This window comes from Clytia hemisphaerica, unplaced genomic scaffold (genome assembly GCF_902728285.1).
Source record: "Clytia hemisphaerica strain Z4C2 unplaced genomic scaffold, Clytia hemisphaerica genome assembly, whole genome shotgun sequence".
Classification (NCBI taxonomy): Eukaryota; Metazoa; Cnidaria; class Hydrozoa; order Leptothecata; family Clytiidae; genus Clytia; species Clytia hemisphaerica.
Genome location: NW_027103829.1, coordinates 481,372 through 487,557, shown reverse-complemented (window position 1 = coordinate 487,557; position 6,186 = coordinate 481,372).

Here is a 6,186-nt window from a genome sequence, read left to right as displayed (position 1 = left end):
GGTGTTTTTTTCTCTAGGGATAAAGGGGCAATCTTGGACTCTTTCTGGTTGTTTTTCATTGCAATTTTTTCAGCTCTGGCCGAGGCCTGAAACTCTCTTCCATGGAAATGAATGTATAGTAAGGACATTCCCGGAGTACTTCCTGTATTCAGGAGCAAGATATCCGCAATATACTGTGAGATTCGGTAACTTGCATCAGTGGAGAGGCCAACATGCATAGCCCTCAAATGAAAGACCTGGCTGGTCATTAAAATACAAAATTAAATCAAAACAAAAATAGTAGAGTAGAGCTGCGTAGTTGTATTTTAATGACCAGCCAGGTCTTTCATTTGAGGGCTATGCATAGCCTCCACTGACTGTAGACCTAAAGCTCTAAGGGGCGACGTCCATATTCAAAGTCGCCACGCGTAACGGGAAAAGACCGTTAGTGGGTAGGTATATCGGAATGTTGAGAGTTAGCTGTGGCATTGATGACCAAAATGAAACTCCACTAAAAATTCCAAGGAAAAAATCAAAAATCGCTTATCGTAGCGCTCACTTCTTCGCTTTTTCCTTTAGCATGCTATCCAAAATCCTTTCCCTGAGCAATTTAGGGGTGGTTTCAGAGTATAAAATTCTTGCTTTGGGAGTTTTAAAAACAAAGGCCGTTCAAAAATTGTGATGGAATTTGGCCGTTGTAAACCTCTGAAAATGGCGACCTTTGTAACGTCCTTTGTAGCGGGCCGTTTGTTTTGATTTTAGCGGGAATGAAAGCTTCGGTAAAATTTTGGTCAAATCATGAAGACCGTTAAGGTGGTGGGTAGGTATGTTTGAAAACTAACGGTCTTTTCCCGTTACGTGTGGCAAGATTGAATATGGACGTCGCCCCTAAAACAACATCTAATAACATGAAAACCAGAATATGATTCGTCAATGGGGATCAAAACTATAAAGTGCACTTACAAACATCAATTTGTCAGTTACATCAATATGCCTTCTTACCTGTCTTTAAAAATATAAATAAAAGTAATCACGGAAAAGGACGCGAAAAAAAAAAGACATAAGTGTGAGAACAGAGTAATCAAACTCGTTAGAAAAAGTACCATTAGAAGTCATAGAAAATCAACCTGAATAAATGCAATCGGAATTCCAGAGAACTTCATAATCCAAACAACATTACATTACTATGTCAAACTCCCATCACATAAATTTTACAATTACGTCAGAGTAGACTACGCTCGCCACCGAAGAGGTTTATTTGGAAAGGGTAATTACATTTTATTGTTCGCTTCTTTTTTAAAGATTGGCCGGGTTGGAAAAGTATAAATTTCTTTGTACATATTTTACCTACCCCAAATATTTAGGAGGCTGAGTTTTAAACGAATCGTCAAGTTGAAATGAACAATAAATGTATCAAGGTCTGTTTTATTTACCCCCTGGTGACTTAACAAAAGAGACTTAACTCAATGTTACAATCCAATTATTGAAAGTTTGTCTCGGCCTTTTTATAATGAGCGAGACATACGTTCTCTGATTACGCAATTTTCATATTGACATTTTCGAGGCATTTTGATGTAACTGTTTGTCAGATCTAACAAAATTAATAACCGCACTGTCATCATTGACAATTTAAAACAAACAATTTTCTGTCAAGAGCCTTGTAAACATTCCAACAACTTCCATCGAAATGATCTATCACAGCTCAGTCTACCATTTTTAGCGCGTTCCGAGGATTGAGCCGAGAACGCTCCGCAAATCCTGCGCGGGTGAAAAATTCAATCTGTCATTACGATAGTGCTGCGGGTCATCAATGGATAGTATAGACCTTTTCTCCTTTACGTCCGCCATATTGAATTGTATGCAAAAATTATGGTTGCCGAATTGCCGTGGTGAAATTCCCTTAGAAAGTATGCAAAACATATGCAAAAAGAAAGTATTAAATAAAAACTTACATGCATAATTGGCATTATATTAAAGTGTAATCTTGTAGAAGAAAGATTAAATTTGCTTCTCTTCAAAACTAAAAACAATTATATTCACTCTTCTCTTAGAACAAGCACTTCAAAAGACCATAACATTAGACAGAATCTCAAACTGAAAAATCACCCGCGAAGGTAAAAAACAATCCTTATTCGGCTGACGGCAAATTATTCTCCTGGGAATAGAGCCGCCAAATGATCAAATCAAAACATTGATAAAGTGTGACGTCATAATTACTGCTTTCAGTTTGCGTGTTTTGAAAGTTTGATGTGTGTACTCCGTCTTCGTGGAATTTCTTAATGGCTTGAAAACAGAATATGCAATGTCTTTAAGAACAAATTCCTAAAAGGCTTTTGTTGTTCTGTAAATATTTCCTTTTGGATTAAGAAATTCCATCTTTTATTGTTCTAATGATTATAATATTTATTTATAAGATGCTTTGTTGTCTTTTTAATCTTTGTGTAAACTTGCATATGTTTTGCATACATTCCAACTAAATCCAACCACGGCATTTTCGTTCCTGTATTTTTGCATACAATTCAATATGGTGGACGCAAAGGCGAAAAGGTCTATTCAATTATCATTATCCTTTTATTTTCATTCCTAGAACTTTTGCAAAAAAAAGGAAAAATAGAAAAGTTGTATTTTTTTACTGCTCTATTCACATACTGAATTTAAAAGATCTTCTATGTGGCGTTTTTTTGCAAACTTCAAAAAACTGATTTTTGTCCTGCCTTTGCGGGACTTTAGCTTAAGTGCTTGAGTGCAGCATAGGGTACAAAGTCCAAACATGCGTTTCCCGTAATTTTTGTGTGAAGAGTTAGGTGTACACTGACTGATGCAAGTTACCCAATCTCACATCACGGTAATTACTAAAGTGTTTGCTGTGCTAATGATCATGTGAAAACTAACTGTGCACGCACATATTTTAAAAAAATCAGTCGACCCATGGTAGTTTCGATATTTCGAGCAGTGATGCTATTGAATATAGATAATATGACAAGCAAATTCAATAGACCTTTTCGCCTTTCCATCCACCATCTTGAATTGTATGCAAAAATACAGGAACGAAATGTCGTGGTTGATTTAGTTGAAAAATATGCAAAACATAATCAAGTTTACACAAAGATTAAAAAGCAAAGCATTTTATAAAGAAATATTATAATTATTAGAACAATAAAAGATGGAATTTCTTAATCCAAAAAGAAATATTTACAGAACAACAAACAGGCTAGCTCTAAAGCTCTAAAACAGCATCTAATAACATGAAAACCAGAAAATCACTCTTCAATGGGAATCAAAACTATAAAGTACACTTACAAACATCAATATAAAATTAATAACGGCACAGTCATTATTGACAATAAAACAAAGGATTTTCTGTTAAGAGCCTTCTAAACATTCCAACAACTTCCATCAAAATGATCTGTCACAGCTTAGCCTACCATTTTGTGCGTGGTTTGAGGATTGAGCCGGGTGAAAATTTAATCTGTCAATCATTTTCTCAAGCGAAGAGTAGGCAAAGGGATTCTAGCTTTACGATAGTGCCGCGGATCATCAGTGGATAGTATTCAATTATCATTATCCTTTTATTTTCATTCCTAAAGCTTTTGCCCAAAAAAGGAAAAAAAGAAAAGTTGTACTTTTAACTGCTCTATTCACATAATGAATTTGAAAGATCTTCTATGTGGCGTTTTTTCGCAAACTTCAAAAAACTGTTTTTTGTCCGCGCTTTTGCGGGACTTTAGCTTACGTGTTTGCGTGCAGCATATGCGTTTCCAGTAATTTTTATATGAAGAGTTAAGTCTTTACTGACAAAAGCCTTTTAGAAATTTGTTCTTAAAGACATAGCATATTCTCAGGCTGCATCATTTAAGGCGTGCGATAGCACGCGCACACCTCCGCACACATCTAAAATCCCTAAGGAGTGCTATCAATCACACCCCATAAATTTAGATTCCACTACTAAAAGTTGTACATAGCACTCCTTATCACACGTCTAAATAACAAAAATTAAGGTTTTAGGAGTGTGATTAACCACACGCCTAGAGTTTTCAAATGATAAAGCCTGTATTCTGTTTTCATGTCATTAAAAAATTCCACGAAAACGGAGTACACACATCAAACTTTCAAAACGCGCAAACTGAAAGCAGTAAGTATGACGTCACACATTCTTACCCGTGTAAGAAAATATTAAAACCCCCGTCTTGATATACAAGGTCAAGGCCAACACGTCAGTAAAAGCCGCTGTAAATCAGGGGAATCAGTGATTTGATCATCATTTGGTGGTTCTATTTCCAGGAGAATAATTTACCGTCAGCCGTATAAGGATTAATTTTTTACCTTCGCTGGTGATTTTTCAGCTTATATTGGAGTTTATGTCTAATATTATGGTTTTTTGAAGTGCATAGTTTTTGCATATTTTCAATGCAATCTTCATCACAGCAATCCGGCCACCATAAATTTTGCGAGGAGGATCCTGTAACGTATTTATTTTTTGTAGACAAATAATTAAAAAGATACTAAGGAAAAACTTTATGATGTCAGCAAAACTTGTTTTTTGAATAACTGTAGTTTGGGGTTGTGCCCCACCAGAGAAGAATGAAATTTCTAACAGGTATTGCAAAAATGGGCCTCAGAGCCAGCCAAATATACCAACGTTTTGTGTCAAGACAAGAGTGTCTGTCCCCACAAAGATTCTTGTCCCTTTTCTGGAAACTTTCCACTATTTTTTTCGGGATAACCGGCATGAGATTGGACATGCTAGTAGCTCTAAACTAAAGCTTTAAAATGATATCTAGTAACATGAAAACCAGAACATTTGTGTCATCACAAGCGATTTGAAGTACAAATTGAATGGAACATTCTCAAGCATTCTCAAACGTTCCATAGCGTTCCTGGAACGTTCCAGAACGTTTTAGATTGTTCCAGAACGTTCTAGATCGTTCCAGAATGTTCAGGAACGTTTCAGAATGCTCAGAAATGTTCCAGATTACTTGAGAAAGTTTTAGATTGATCCTACTACACGTCCAGAAATTAATATTTAAGATTACTCAATAAGAACGTTCGGGAACGATTTGGAATGTACATGAACGTTCGCAAACGTTCTGCTATTTTCCTAAATGTTTTAAAACACTCCTAAACTAGAAAATAACAGGAAACGATCCAACAATACTTCCATTGAAATGATCTGCCAGCTTTCTGCAATTTTGAGCTTAAGATTTTTTGTAAAAAAAATAGTCAAAGATCAAAGAATTTACCTTATCTTCAATTGCAATTGATAGCAAAAAAAATGAAGAAGAAGAAATTTGTGGCGTCACGATGGAGCACATGACGTCACCCGCATGGGTGACGCGGGTGACGTGATTAGGCGCTGGGTGTTTAGGCAGCAAGCGCTCTCTCGCTCGCTCTCTCCATTTGATGTGGGCCATTTTGAAGGAGAAAAAAAGGTGTGTGGTTTGGTTATTGAGCTGAGTTGAAAAAAGCCACCCACACAGGACACTGGCAAACTCCCTCACGGGTGAACGATTTCTAATCTATCAATCATTTTCTCAAGCGCAGAGTATGCAAAGCACTTCTTGCTTTACGATATTGCCAGAGAGTTCAAGGGACATTCCCATATAGAAGCAAGAAAGTGAAAAAAACTACATGAAAATGAAAGAAATGTGATTTTCAAATTTCTTATCTTTTTCCTGATAAACATACTAAATTTCATTTGGCAACTTATCAATTTGCAGTCTAGCCCCTGTTCACAGAAAGTGAAAGGAAAGGAAGCTAAGATCAAGGGCTCTCTTTTAGCAAAGCCAGAAAGCTTTAGCATACATAGAAAAAGGTAAGAAAGGTTCAAAGTTCATAGAAAAATGAAACATTTGGTTTAACATCAATAGAAGTTGGATGATTTCTGGAGTTGTTCCCAAATGGAAATAGAAAAAGAGATTGAATGACAGTTTTGAGTGAACCCTTGTTGAAAGAATCTCACTTTTCATTAGTGCTGGTTTATTTCTTCATAAATCCCTTCAGAAGTTTCGCAGTGCATTCTTTTGCTTACAATAAATCTTTGATCATAATTTTTGATATGTATTGTTGTGGGACTTCAGTTTTACTGACTGTCTAGCCATCGACCATTTTGATTTTAAATGGGCTTGTGTGTTTATATTCATTTCTTGCAGGAACAGCACTGGGGTATAGAAAATATAAAAAAATTCCACCATATATTTCAAATCAGTG